The 15,000-nt window shown below is 47.3% G+C and overlaps 1 long non-coding RNA gene across 2 annotated transcripts in view; it reads right to left on the bottom strand.

Annotated features, from left to right (window-relative positions):
- LOC147016762 (uncharacterized) overlaps nt 1-3,180 on the bottom strand; it is a 25,745-nt gene extending 22,565 nt beyond the window's left edge. For both annotated transcript variants that reach the window (XR_015049165.1, XR_015049166.1), the window contains exons 1-2: nt 1,746-3,180; nt 980-1,060 (exon numbers count right to left, since the gene is read on the bottom strand). This is a non-coding gene — a long non-coding RNA (uncharacterized LOC147016762). The remainder of the gene's footprint in view (nt 1-979; nt 1,061-1,745) is intronic.
- Nucleotides 3,181-15,000: the final 11,820 nt, after the last annotated feature.

Here is a 15,000-nt window from a genome sequence, read left to right as displayed (position 1 = left end):
GAGAAAGGTGGGAGGCAGGAGCACCAGCCCAGGGGAGAGCAGTACTCCATCAGGCTGTGGGCTAAAGCTTTGTAAGTGGTCAGGAGCTCAGGTGGGCCGAAGAAGGACTTTGCACGACGGAGATTCTCAGTCGGCGACTGGCTTTGGAGGTTTGAAATGTGTTTTCCCCAGGAAAGGTCATGGCAGATAGTGAGACCCAGAAGCTTGAAAGAAAGGACTTCTTCCAGAGGATTGTTGAGAAAGTGGATGGGGGGGGTTTCTAAACGGTCCTTTCGAAGAGACAGAGTGAGAGTGTGAGATTTGTCCGGATTTAAAGACATGTTCCACGTGTTGGACCAGTTTTTGATTTTATCCAGATCTGCAGAGAGCGAAGAAGCTGCTGCTTGCCGGTCTGAGGGGTGACAGATGGTACGGCAGAGGGTGGAGTCATCAGCAAAGAGATAAAGAGGATTTTCCAGAGAGTGAGAGAGATCATTGATGAAAACCTTGAATGAGATACGAGATAAACCTCATACCAAAATTTAATAAACAAGAGTAAATTCCTGCACCGGGCAGGTGTGAAAAAATGGTGTAGATATAATGTTCTTCAAAAAAAAATTAAAAGCTGTTGTGATGGTGCTGTGTTTCAGATAATCAGTCAGTGAGTGATTCTGCACTGGTTCTCAGATCTACTGTAGTACATTCATGTATATATATATATATATATATATATATATATATATATATATATATATATATATATATATATATATATATATATATATATATATATATATATATATATATACCCCAATGCGGCTCTATATTATTAAATGCTCTGTCTTCTTACCTCCACAAATGGATAAAAGTAAGCTCAAATGAAATTTAATCAGCAAGTTAAATGTTTGACAAATTACGATGTAATAATTAATCCCTTTCAGTGTTACAAGGAACCGATTGGGAAAAAAAAAACTTGTTAAAAAAAATGCTCTGTATTTACTTTCTTGAAGTTGGGCATTCAGACGTTTGCTCGCCTAAGAAGCAACTTCGACATTCCTCAGCAAAAGCACAGCAAACATTCCTGGAGGCAGAAAAAGCAAAGATCGGTGCAATTGATTTCAGTTGGCAAAGGTGATATGATTTTTCTTTCATAAATGAAATTAACATGCAAATATTTACAACTGATCAATGTTTCTTTTTCCATGAAAAACAAATTTACTTGTTGTGCACTGATTCATGACATATTAGCTCAAATATGCCTGATCTCTCATAATCTGGCTGGTTTCGTCGACCTTCCATCGAAGGCCAAGTGTCGGCGGCTAAGGAACACCAAGGACAGCTATTGAGGTTTGCATGCTAACCTCTGAGCTATCTGGTCCCAGATGTATTCCTCTGTGCAGTTGAAATGGACATAACGCAGGCTGTAAGTAGAAGTATATCAAACGTGTAAATTAGACCAGTATTTTGTGTGAATGATATTTTCAGTGGCTTTGCTCAATCCATACTCCACTGGACGCGAAGGAATTTATGATGATTCACATTGTGATTCTATCAGTATGATGCTGTAATAATGGGTTTTTGATTGAAAATGCCCCTGAGAGTTCAAGAAAATTCGCTAAATCATGCCAAGGAAATTCTGGGTGCTTTTGTAATTGTTTCCATTCTAATTTAATACTGCCATAACCGGTACGATAAAATGTTTTACAAATATCATCGATGCTTTACAAATATTGTCCATGCAGCGTGACGGCAATGTCTTTCTCTACCTCCCGAGTTCCTGTCAGCCAAAGAGCGATCGACGTCCCTCAATCCACCCGCACGCTCCGTGCTGATGGTATGCTCTGCTGCATGGGGTGAAGGTTCGTGCAAATATGTGGTTCCATTCCTCACTCCTGGTGGCAGTAACCGAGCCACATGTCGTTCCCGAAGACCATGAGGGGCCATGGCTATTGTTCTAAGAGTTGCTGGCAGCGCCTTGAATCTGCCCAAACTTGCTTCTGGAGCATTCCACAGGCGTGGCAGGCAAACTGGAAGGAATGCAGCTCTGCCTGACCCCTCACTGTCTGTAGCTGACCCCTCGCCCCAGCCCACAACCTTTGGGGCTGCTTCTGACAGGTTGATTAATATGCTGGCCTTATGATTTATGTGTTAGTCTGGCTTAAAAAGCAATGTGCAACAGGTGGCTCAACAGAAGCTTTCCTCCTGAACACTTCTCTCCATGACACCAGGTCATGGGACCAGACAGCAAATGCTAAGAATGAGAGCAAAAGCAAACAATTTAATTTGAGAGTAATATGCAATCGACATCGCAATCTCTCATCCCGTGCGAAACTCCGTTCTTCGTACTCATATTGCATTGATATAATTGGGTACATGCTGGGTTGCTTGTGTCTGAGATCATCAAGGTAGCTATAAATGTTCATGCCTACTATGGAGAAATGTCAAGCAATGGGCTTCCTTGAGTTTAGGATGACCTTTCAAGTCAATAGACCACAGAACTGTATTTTCATTCAGAGTACAACGAAATGATACTTTTTTTTATCACCGACACGAGATTGTAATGCTGTCCGAATGGCACTTGCTATTGTTGGTCAACTTTACATGTATGAATAAATTTTCATTGAGGCAAGGCCCTGTGGCCACCCACAAGAGAGATGTGGCATTATGACATGTCACATTACCACAAATTCCCTATTTGATTTGGTTGAGTTGGCTCCTAATTAGTGAGACATCACAAACCATCAGAGAATTGTTATACAATGTTTCTTATGAGGCCCATTCTTGTCACGATAATTGAAAAAGTGCATGATGCTTGCTCAGAATCCACAGAAAGGCTCTGATGATGAGAATGATCTTCGGGAATAATTGAGTTCTCTGCTAAACTGAACCTAGTGACTCAGCCTTTTGTGGTGGCAGCAAACAACCAGTGATGTGAAAATGATGAACAGCAAAATAGAACACTGAGTAAAGGCTTGAGATTCAGCAGCATAATATGAAATGTGAGATTTTCACGGAAATGCAATCCGTAACCCCAACCCCGAGTGCACAACTCGGACTATATGCTAAAATGAGTCGTTTTAAATCAGGGTGCACAGTCAAAGTGAGAGTTGGCTGTGGATTGAATGCATTGTCCATCTTCTTTCACTTGTTTTGAATATTTTCTAAGTGAAACAAAGTTCAAAAATTGAGTATTAGTAAATCTTTTCAGTAGCTCTAAATGCAATTCGAAAGAGATGAGTTAATAATACGAAGGCTGTTGATATCATGCGTTATTTTTTGCCATTGTCATGATGATCCATTTTATTTTAAAACTATAAAAAGTGTAAAATTGAATTGAAAATGTTACACTTCTAACAGTTCATTCAATTAGAGCATTGAACTGCATTGCAGTACATTTTGACCTTTCATAATCAAAAAATGTAATTTGTTCAGTCCTGTGAATGTTTGGGCTCATCGGTGGTAGCGCCCATTGAAGGTTTGTTCACTTCACTTCTGCAACTTTTACATATGACCTTGGATGTGACAGGCAGGTCATTGTTTAAGCAACACGTCTCGACATGGTTTTAATTGACTTCCCATTAAATAAATACTGTATCACGAAATTTCTCCATATTTCACTGACTTCAGGAAAACCTGACACAGGGCCTTTGAACACACATGAAATGAGACAGAATGAAGGAAGTCTTTTTTTCATTCTTTTTCTGTCGAAGAGTGATGCTCATAGGATAGCAAGGATAAATTGGCAGTTGGGTAGCCGGCCAACAATTGGGTTCAAATGCCAAAGGAATAAACAAACAGGAAAAGGAAGAGAGAGAGAGAGAGCGAGAGAGCGAGAGAGCGAGAGAGCGAGAGAGCGAGAGAGCGAGAGAGCGAGAGAGCGAGAGAGCGAGAGAGCGAGAGAGAGCGAGAGAGAGCGAGAGAGAGCGAGAGAGCGAGAGAGCAAGAGAGCAAGAGAGAGAGAGAGAGAGAGAGAGAGAGAGAGGTCAGGAGGTACACTGATATCAGCAAGTAAGGCAGTTGGATTATAAAAGGATAATGGAGATAATACAGATTATGGGTCAGGATGAGGAATGCCATGAGGTGGCTGTGCACTACCTTCTTGAATCCCTGGAGGGAAGAGTGGGAAAGAACAGCCTCTGGAAGGTGGGACCATCGACCGCAAAAGCAAATCACAAACGTTTTGAGGTGTGCAGTCAGCCTGTATTTCATAAAAGTAATTAGGAGATGGTTAATGAAAGAATGTGTACATTAAGTAGTTTAAGGGGAGGGTCGGGGTACTGATAGAGCAGAGGGAGCAATATTGGAGAAGAGTTAATGTAAAAAAAAAACACAAAAGAGACCACCAACCAGCCTGTGATGGAAAAGCAGCAGTCCCCTTGCTTCTGCCCCATCCTGGGAGATTCCAATAATGTTGAGAGCTTTGGATTCCACAGAATCCAGGAGACATGATGGGCAACCAGGAGAATCCAGGAGACAGGATGACATGATAGGCAGAGCCAGGCTGAATGGCAGAGCTGAACTGTTCAGGGAGCTGAGACATAAAACTGTACGTGCTATAAAGGTGGACAAGGAGGCCTATGTGCGAGGAATCTGTGAGGGGAGAGCATCACCAGTGGTCAAGTGATTCTCATCCTGCTTACAGGGAAATTCACACATTGTGTTCATCCAAGCCCATCCCTCGGTGTACTGCAGTTAGAACAGAGGGTGGTGGGCTCTTGACAGAGGAGTCCGAAGTGAAGGCCCGCTAGGCCGGTTACTTTGAGCAGTTAAACCAAGCTGATCCACCAGATGTCGAGTTGGATGTCAGGGGTGTTATAATCACTGTTGCTGACCCTCCAATCAACTGTGGTCCATCTTTGTTTGTGTAAACACAGACTGCAGTGATCCTGTTGAAATGGGGCAAAGCTGCAGGGATCTGTGGCATCCATGCTGAACTTCTCAAGGCTGATGGAAATGCTGCACTCGTGTCGTTTCACACAGTTCTGTGCTCTGCCTGGAACACAGGCATCATCCCAACTGACTGGAAGAGGGGACTTTTTGCCCCTCTCTGGAAAGGGAAGGGTAATTGCCAGGACTGCAACAACTACCGAGGGGTGATGCTGCTCTCAGTGCCGGGCAAGGTTTTTGCTCAGATAATTCTTGACAAGGTTTGCGACCATCTGCTCGAGCACCAGCATCCACAGCAATTAGACTTTACACCAAAGAGGTCAATGATTGACCGTATCCTTGCTCTTCGGGTCCTCACCGAACACAGACAACTGCTTGCAGCCTTTGTTGATCGCGGTAAAGCATTTGATTCAGTGAATAGGGATGCCCTCTGGAGGATTCTTTGTCTTCGTGGGGTGCCACCAAAACTGATCGATCTGATGTCTGAACTCTACTCTGGTAATGAGAGTGCTGTGAGATGTGGTGGTACCATCTCTGACTTATTTATAGTTGTGACTGGAATTCAACAGGGGTGTGTTCTGGCCCCCACACTTTTCAGCACATGTATGGACTGGATTCTGGGGAGGATGTCTGAGAGATCAAGTTGCGGTGCATCATTTGGGAGTGTCAAGATCTCTGACTTTGATTTGGCAGATGATGCAGTCATCTTTGCGGAGACTTTAGATATCCTTTTGGTGGTCCTCGGGGTGCTGAATGAGGAGTCAGAACCACTGGGTTTATGGGTTTCCTGAGTCAAAACTAAGATCCAGGCTTTCAATGACATCTTGGATGCTGCTGTCCTGTCTGTGCCTGTTTGTGGTGAGGATGTTGAGGTCACAGAGAGATTCACTTACCTCAGCAGTGACACTCATATCTCTGCTGGCTGTGAGTCAGAGGTCAACAAACGTCTGGGTCTGGCCTGGGGAGTCATGGATTCACTGGATCATGGGGTGTGGCGATTCCGGTTCCTGTGCGGGAGGACGAAAGTCCGAGTCTTCAGGTCCTCGGTGCTTCCAGTCTTGTTCTATGGATGTGAGACTTGGACTCTGACTCGGGATCTGAGACGAAGACTTAATTCCTTTGGTACCAGGTCTCTTCGGAAAATCCTTGGCTATCGCTGGTCGGACTTTGTGTCCAACGAGCGGTTGCTGAGAGAGGCTCAAATGAGATTTGTTACCTGCATCGTCTGTGAGCATCAGCTGTGGCTGTATGGACATGTGGCTCATTTTCCTGACGCTGATGCTGCTCACCAGATTCTCTCAGTGAGGGAGTCTCGTGAGTGGAGGAGGCCAATGGGCCGACTACGTGCCTAGTCATTGCAGCAGGTTGATCGGCATCTCAAGGAAATGGGGATGGGCCAGGCATCTGCCTGGGGGATGGCCAGATGGAGGTCCCTGGAGTACCGGCAGAAAGTGGACGCAGCGACACACTGCTCTGGCGCATGCTCCCATACCTGACCTGGCCTGATGATCGGCATGAGTCGCCACCTTTGTCTATAAAATATCCATTGTCCTACAGATTGAGCCTTGTAGAATGTATAGCTCTGATTTTCCAAAGAAAGTCAAGGATCGATGGAAGATAGCTAGCTTCGGCTAGCTTTGGAGGCTAGCTTTGCTAAGTGGCTTGCCCAGGACTGGTAATATCTGATGGTGAGGTCTAAAAATTCAAGAGATGGAACCTCTTCCAGTGGAATAAATAGATGGGTTTGCTTGACAATGCTTCTAGAGCCACAGGGTGAGACAATGAGATGTTCCAGGATTAAAGGGCATGTTCCACTTATCAGACAAGCCCCTAATCAATTCCATATTGGAAGAGAGTGATGCAGCTGCAGTCTGTCTCGCAGTGGGATGGGGTACTCGTCAATACAATGTAGAGCAGTCTGCAAAATTGAAGAGAAGGTTTTCAAGAGCATCAGGTAAGTCATTTATTTGAGCAACTGCATGAATTTGTCTCCTTTCCCAAGATGTCCTGAGACCCTGAGCATTGACTTCAAGGTATCCAAAGATATACGACTTCCAACTATTTCATCAAAATGAAAAATGTGTTTACATAGTATTTACATAAATTCATCGACATTTTGACCTGTCACTATTACTTGTTACATTTTCTTAAACCTTTGTCATTAACATCTGTTTTTGCCACTTTTGAAGCTGCCTTTGATTAACTCGTACTTTTACGACAACAAGGCGTTTAGTAAAGCCTTGGTAAAGACTCATGATGGACTACTTCAGCGGAGAAAACAAACAATGGATTTTGCCAAACTAAGAGTTGAGATAGCAATCGTTTGCCTCCGTGAGATATACTGCAAGGTGAGGCTAACATTCCGAACGTTGGTGCAAAAGGACAAGTAATACCTGAAACGTCAGCCTCCTCTTGTTTCTCAAGGAAGTAAACTTCACTTTCTAAACTCTTATTTGGGAAAATCCATTGTGAATAGTACACCTTTATTGTCCTCATGGTGAAATAGCAACTGTGCATTTCACGGTTGATCGAAGTTTAAGTTGTCTTGCTCACGGGTTACACAAAGTAAACAAAATATTTTGAGTCCTGAAAATGTCTTGGATCAAGGAATCAATAAATATATTTTCCTCGATAGTAATATGACTTGCACTCATGGGAGAGCTTTGCAGGTTAAGCCACTTTAAGCAGGGCAAGCACATGAGGCACAAATTTACGAAGACATGAAGAGACAATGGTCAAATTAACACAATTAACACCCAACCATTTCTAGCTCCTCCATGTTCCTCGACTCCACATAAAAACAAATAAACAAAAAAACCACGACGAGATAAAGGTTGGAGGGAAGTAAGAAACAGAAAAACCCATTTACAATATGAGTTTGCATCATGATTGTAAAATGAGGAAGAATATTATATTTCTTCTTCTCAATGGAAGGTATCAGTCGATAGCCTGATATTAAAAGACAATGAGTAATAATATTGAAATGGTTATATGTCTGGTTACAGATTTGATATTCGTACCTGAAATGTGAGGCTGATAGGATCGCCCAGGTAGCATTGAAGGTCGTGTACTCACGCTTCATCTCTCTAGTTTGGGTTCAATTCCCAACTTGATGATAAACTCTCATCCTCGTACTTTGCAAGCAAAGCATTGCATCAATCAGTGTGCCACACTTCAGTGGTGACATGAAGCCAGCTGTAATGTCTGCTAAAATCCTCTGGAAGAGAGAAAACATCCAACGATGCCTTTCGAAAAGAGAGGCCGTTGTGTTGCGGAATCCTTGCCAAATTCCGAATTCATGTCTTGACTGTTTATTAGACAATGGCAATAGCTAATTGTTCATTGTATTCTACTCTTTGAAGAGAGTGTGGTCATTCGACATGAATTATTACAAAGTTGACCAGTTCCAGGTTATGAACATTGCATTCAAGAAATAATATTATAAACCAACAAACTTTTGCTATTACTTGAAAGTGAAATGATACACATGTACAGTGTATATTGTGCATGTGTGCATGTGTGTATTATATATATATATATATATATATATATATATATATATATATATATATATATATATATATATATATATATATATATATATATATATATATATATCGTTGTAGTATTCGCGCCCGCCCGACATTCGAAAGACCGTGTTTCAGCAATAGCAGCCGGTTCGCCCACCGAACGGACAAATCCAGTCGTGACTTTCTGCAATGGCGTCAGAAACCAGTCACGGATGGGTTTTCAATCCCACCACAACCTTGTCCGTACCCGACCCGCGCTACAGGGTGCGATCGTCAAATCTTCGATTTACCTAATTATTCACGCAGGAAGGTTACCGAGAGGTTGTACCTCAACGGGACCGCTTGGAAATGAGCCGCTTAAGCAGCCCGCTTCCTTTTGGGATAACCGAGCGGGGTAATATCGCGCAGTCCCGTTGGACCCGATCACTTTACCGGCTATTTAAAAGCCAACGAACATTCTGCAATACAAGATGGCATTTCAATGGGGGCATGTAGCGACGAACAGGTTAACATTTAAACCAGCACATTTATTTACTCTACGTATGGAGGAACAATCATGCAGTCATTCAAAAACACCAACATGCACGTATACAGAACAAGCAATGAATGCGGCACGGCACGGCACGTGGGCAAGACAAAGCGCTACAACCGTCTAAAAGTAATTATTAATGTACAGTAACTTGCACAGTTTTACTTACGGCACTCGGCACCACAACATTCATTCGAAAGAAAAGCAGGAAAAAGACCCCATTAAAGGCAATGGGGTCAGACTGGACCTCTTGTGTCTTTATGGCGTGGGACTTGGCAGACCGAACGAGTCCCACGAGACCGTTGCAGGTTACCTGCAATGTCGTGGTGTCTGGCTTGGGCGACCCGCGACGTCCCGTCCCCACAGCAGCTAGCGTAGCCGTGGTGGAGCTCGGGCCTTCCGTGTGGCAGGCGAGCTCTCTCCACACGAACGCGCTTGGGCGACCCGCGATGCTCCTTCCCCACGGCAGCTAGCGTAGCCGCGGTCGAGCTCGGGCCTTGCCAAGCGGCCGGGTGATTCGGTCTCAGTCAGCAACTCGTTTGAGAGGAACGAACGGGTCTTTGCTCTCTTAGAGTTGATGCTCTGTAAGAACCCGTCCGTCCCTCAGTGATGCTCGAACTGCGCCGAAGCCTGATCACTTCAGACTGCCTGTCGCTGGCTGGCGAGCTCTCTCCGGCTCTCTCCACACGAACGCGCGGTTCCGTGCGACGCAGCAGGCAAGGCTGCGCCTCCAGCTCGTGTCTCCTTCGCGACGCCTGGACTCTCCACCGACTGCAAGCTCCAAGCTCCCGACTCTGCCACGAGCCCAGACTTCCACGCAGCTCCTTGGCTTCTGGCTTCCTCCCGACTGCCCGACCTCTCCAGACTGACTCAGACCGACCGATCAACTCGACTCGACCCAACTCGAACGCGAGCTTGGCGCTCTGCTGGTCCTTTTATAGGGCTGGTGAGACGCGGTTTGGCCTCCGATCCTCGACCTCTGACCTCTGCGCGGAAAGCGGACGTGCGTGAGATCACCAAGCCTCTCGATCCGATCGCCTCTGACCTCTGACCTCTGCGCGGAAAGCGGACGTGCGCGAGATCACCAAGCTTGATCCGACGAGCAAACGTCCCGCGTCGGCCTGCAGCGACGCCGCTCGATGCGGACTCGCCGCGGCTGGCGCAAAGATGGCGTCGTTTCGGAGACAAAGGTGAGATGATGTTTGTGGTGTGGAGATGTTGACGGTTGCTGGCGAAGTGGTGAGGATGGCGTGGTTTGGTAAGAGGCATGTGTGGTTGTGGTGGTGGAAGGTGGTTGGTCTGAAGCAGTTGTTGAGAGTGATGTTGGAGGTGATGGTGGTTGTTGTAAAGCGGTTGTTGAGAAAGATGCTGGTGGTGGACGTGGTTGGTCCAAAATAACGATAGTAAAGAACAACAGCGAACTCAAAGATCACAGCCCGGTTAACATGAATAATCCCCTTAAAACAACAGTGGGGAAATCTATCTGAACGGGTCGGCGAAGTGAGTACCATTGTACTGGGCCCGGTGTATGCCCTGGTTAGAAGAGGTGTACCATATCCCAGTGTCGTAAGAAGCGACCAGGGTTGCGTCAGGAAGGTCATCCGCCGTAAAACCTGTGCCAAATCATTATGCGGATCATAACGGATGATCCGCTATGGCGAGCCCTAACAGGAGCAGCCAAAAGAAGAAGACGAAAATATTTATACACACATATATATATATATATATATATATATATATATATATATATATATATATATATATATATATATATATACACATATGTATGTATTGTTACGGCTGTGGAAATTCGCATTACACCATAAAGGACCCTCAGGTGAGATATCTTCATTGGTACATGTGTAGTTAGCCCAAACCCGTTGTATAGAGGGAATTTATGTGATCCATCCGGGCTGCGATGCTTTGAGTTAGCCATTTTTCTGTTCTATCTTTTATTTCAAACAAATAGCATCTCAACAACCACGTCATCCTCATCACAGTGCCAACCACACTGCAACCACACCACCTCCACCATCTACGCTACTACATCTTCGCCACTATGTCCGCTTCCGAACGGCAAACAAAGGCGCCAAGGAGGGAACTGCGAGGATGCGCAGGTTTCCCCGCCTGTTTCTTCCGTTTGACTTCCCGCACTTTGGAGTGGAGGAGGGGCGATGCAGGTCAAAGGTCAGAGGTCCTGTGAAGGAGGGGTCTCATTTTGGGGGAATAATTCTCTGGCCCAGAGCCAAAAACTGACTCCCCTGGCCCCCGCACAGGGCGGGGTGGAGGGAAAGCGTGAGGGAACGCCCTTTTCGGGAACCCTCTCGAAGGAAGGTGGAGCCGAGAATGGGGCAGGGCGAAGGGCGGAACCCCGCGCTATAAAAGACGGACAGGGGCGGGCGCGCTGTTGCCTCTTCCTCTTGAGCCTCTTCCTCTGTCGCCTCCTCCTCGGGCGCCTCTTCCTCTTGAGCCTATTCCTCTTGCGCCGCTTCCTCTTCCGCGTCTTCCTCTTCGTCTTGGCTGGTGGTCTGGATGGTCTTCGGTTGGTTTTTGTGGAGAGTTGGTCTTCGGGAAGAGGTCCTGCGCCCGCGGCTTGGCGAGCGGCCCTGTCACGAAGGCACGGACGGGAGACGCGGGAGCGCCAGTGGTGAGGTGGACCTGCGCGTCTGGATGGGGAGTGCCGGAGAGGGTTTGCCGGCCGCGAGAGAGGTCGGGGACAGGCGCGACCACGCTGACGGGCGCGGGAGAGGGACTCACCAGCCATAAAAGGGAAGTCACAACTTCTTTCTTTCTTTTCTTTGGGGTTTTTGTGTATATGTCTGTGGGTGGCGCCAGTCTGGCTCAAGTAGTATTGTTTTCAGTGTTGCCGTGTATACGTGTATAGTTGGTTGTAGCTCTGGATTTGCTTCTATTGTTTTAACTGTCATATGTGCATTTCTGACTGTATGGCTGTATATACGTGTGTGTGTGTGTGTGTGTGTGTGTGTGTGTGTGTGTGTGTGTGTGTGTGTGTGTGTGAATATAACGCTTGCTTGTTGACTGTTCCCGCTCTGCTTCATCTCTTTTCCTTTTTATTGACCCTCCATCTTGCATCACGTAAGGGGTTCGTAGTGGGTGCAACATCCCAGTAATTAATCGGAACCGTCAAGGCCGACAATAACACCGCAGCACGGACCGGACCGCTTAAGCGGTTCGTGTCCGGAGTCGGCCTGTGGCGTGGTGCGATCGCCCGGTCGACCATCCGCGCAGGTACTTAGGTAGATCGAATTTGGCAAGCAACCCTATCCTGCGCGGGTGGGCAATTGGCATGGTCGTGGTGGGGTTCGTTCCTTTGTCAGGTCAGGTTCGATCTGTGACCTGCTACAGGTACCATGTAAACCTGTACTAACCTGTTCCATGGTCGGGTTGTCGGCGACTAAACCGTCTCCCCCACCAGGTTTTCTGGTGAGGAGGGTGTTTGGATATGGACACCCAGCAGGATTAAAAACAAAACCTGTCAAAGGGCGGAGGAGCTCCTTGTGAGCCAACGGCCATCCATATCTAGTGCCCAACTGTGTCTGCGGACGTCCTCCTGCAGTTGGGTTACTTCTTATTTGGAGGTTGGTGGCAGGATTTGCACTCCAGCCACCGTAAAACGCTTCATTCCGCAAAACGCAAAAACGCAAAAAAATCTGAAAACCCGCTCCGTGGGAGTACCTCCTGTGCAGCTTCCCTTCGCAGGGCAGCTCACCGGATGATGGGATTGGGGCAAAGCCTTCGGGACCCCCAATCTTTGATAGGAGGGAAACCACGGGGTAACATCCCTGGGTCAGATTGCGGGAGAGTGTGTCGGAGTGGTGCTGAGGTGTCGTCCACCAGACGGCGGTCTCCTTGGGTTAACCTGAGGCGGTCCCTTCGGGTGGGTGCCTGGAATGTCCTATCCCTAAGAGAGGATGATCACCTGTCTCTGTTATCATCTGAGCTCAAGCGTTTGGACATCGGGATTGCAGCTCTCTCTGAGGTTCGGAGACCGGATTGCGGCGAGATAATGGTGGGTGGTTACACCTACTATTGGTCTGGTCGCTCTGATGGTTACCATACCCAAGGAGTTGCTGTAGCTGTGTCCAATAAGCTGACCCCAATGATAATTGAGGTAACACCGGTCAACGAGCGTATTATGAGATTAAGGATTCGTCACTCCTTAGGTGTCATTTCCCTGGTCTCTATTTATGCTCCGACTGAGGCGAGTGATCTTACCGTGAAGGATGCATTCTACGCCACACTCGAGTCTGTGGTTGATCAGTGCCCCAGACGAGATACACTTCTAGTCTTGGGGGATTTCAATGCATCGACTGGAACTGATAGGGATGGTTATGAGGTGTGTGTTGGTCCCCATGGGTCAGGAACTATGAACCAGAATAGCACTAAGTTCCTTGACTTTGCAAGAAGTCATGGACTTAGGGTGGCTGGTTCATGGTTTCAGCGCCCGCAAGCTCATCGCTGGACTTGGTATTCCAACGCTGGCGGTGTGGCAAAGGAGATTGACCATGTCCTCATTGACGGTCGTTGGAGGATGATCCAGAACTGCAGGGTCTACCGGAGTGCTCAGTTCCTCAATACTGACCACAGGCTTGTTGTAGCAACTCTAAAGCTGCACCTTAAATCCTGGAGAATGGTACCATCCCAGCCTAGGCTGGATGTTGCCAAGCTCAGGGATGAGAGAGTAGCTGAGGAGTTTGCGAACAGGCTGAGTGGACACTTGGGGGGTCTGGGTGCTTTGGGGGTCCTGAAGAGTTGTGGAGCACCTTCAAGACCACCGTCCTTGATGTTGCCGGTGGATGCCTTGGAGTTCACCGCAGGGCAAAGAAGAATTTTGTCTCTCAAGGGACACTGGATACCATTGACCAGAGTCGCAGGGCCAGGCTGAATGGCAGAGCTGAGCTGTTCAGGGAGCTGAGGCGTAAAACTGTACGTGCACTGAGGGTGGACAAGGAGGCCTATGTGCGAGGAATCTGTGAGGAGGTAGAGCATCACCTGTGGACAGGTGATTCTCGTCCCGCTTACAGGGTAATTCGCACATTACGTTCATCCAAGCCCATCCCTCGGAGCACTGCAGTTCGAGCAGAGAGTGGTAGGCTCTTGACAGAGGAGTCTGAAGTGAAGGCTCGCTGGGCCGGTTACTTTGAGCGGTTGTACCAGGCTGATCCCCCAGCTGTCGAGTTGGACGTCAAGGGTGTTACAATCCCTGTTGCTGACCCTCGAATCAACTGTGGTCCACCATCGCTTGTGGAAACACGGGCTGCGGTGAACCAGTTGAAACGGGGCAAAGCTCCAGGGATCTGTGGCATCCATGCTGAACTTCTCAAGGCTGGTGGAAATGCTGCACTCGCGTCGTTGCATGCAGTTTTGTGCTCTGCCTGGAACACAGGCATCATCCCAACTGACTGGAAGAGGGGCCTTGTTGTCCCTCTCTGGAAAGGGAAGGGTGATCGCCAAGACTGCAACAACTACCGAGGGGTGACGCTGCTCTCAGTGCCGGGCAAGGTCTTTGCTCGGATAATTCTTGATAGGGTTCGCCACCATCTGCTTGAGCACCAGCGTCCAGAGCAGTCAGGCTTTACACCAAAGAGGTCAACGATTGACCGTATCCTTGCTCTTCGTGTCCTCACTGAACGCAGACGAGAGTTTCGGCAGGGGCTGCTTGCAGCCTATGTTGATCTCTGTAAAGCGTTCGATTCAGTGAATAGGGATGTCCTCTGGAGGATTCTTGGTCTTCGTGGGGTGCCACCGAAACTGATCGATCTGATGTCTGAACTCTACTCTGGTACTGAGAGTGCTGTGAAGTGTGGTGGTACCGCCTCTGACTTATTTCCAGTTGTTACTGGAGTTCGTCAGGGATGTGTACTTGCCCCCACACTTTTCAGCACTTGTATGGACTGGATTTTTGGGAGGATGTCGGAGAGATCAAGTTGCGGTGCGTCGTTTGGCAATGTCAAGATCTCGGACCTTGATTTTGCAGATGATGCAGTCATCTTTGCGGAGACTTTAGACATCCTCTTGGGGGCCCTCGAGGTGCTGAATGAGGAGTCGGAGCCA

This window comes from Eptatretus burgeri, chromosome 11 (assembly GCF_056783735.1).
Source record: "Eptatretus burgeri isolate ZD-2024b chromosome 11, Ebu_testis_v1, whole genome shotgun sequence".
In the NCBI taxonomy this organism is placed as follows: domain Eukaryota; kingdom Metazoa; phylum Chordata; class Myxini; order Myxiniformes; family Myxinidae; genus Eptatretus; species Eptatretus burgeri.
This window is presented reverse-complemented; position numbering and strand designations above follow the sequence as displayed.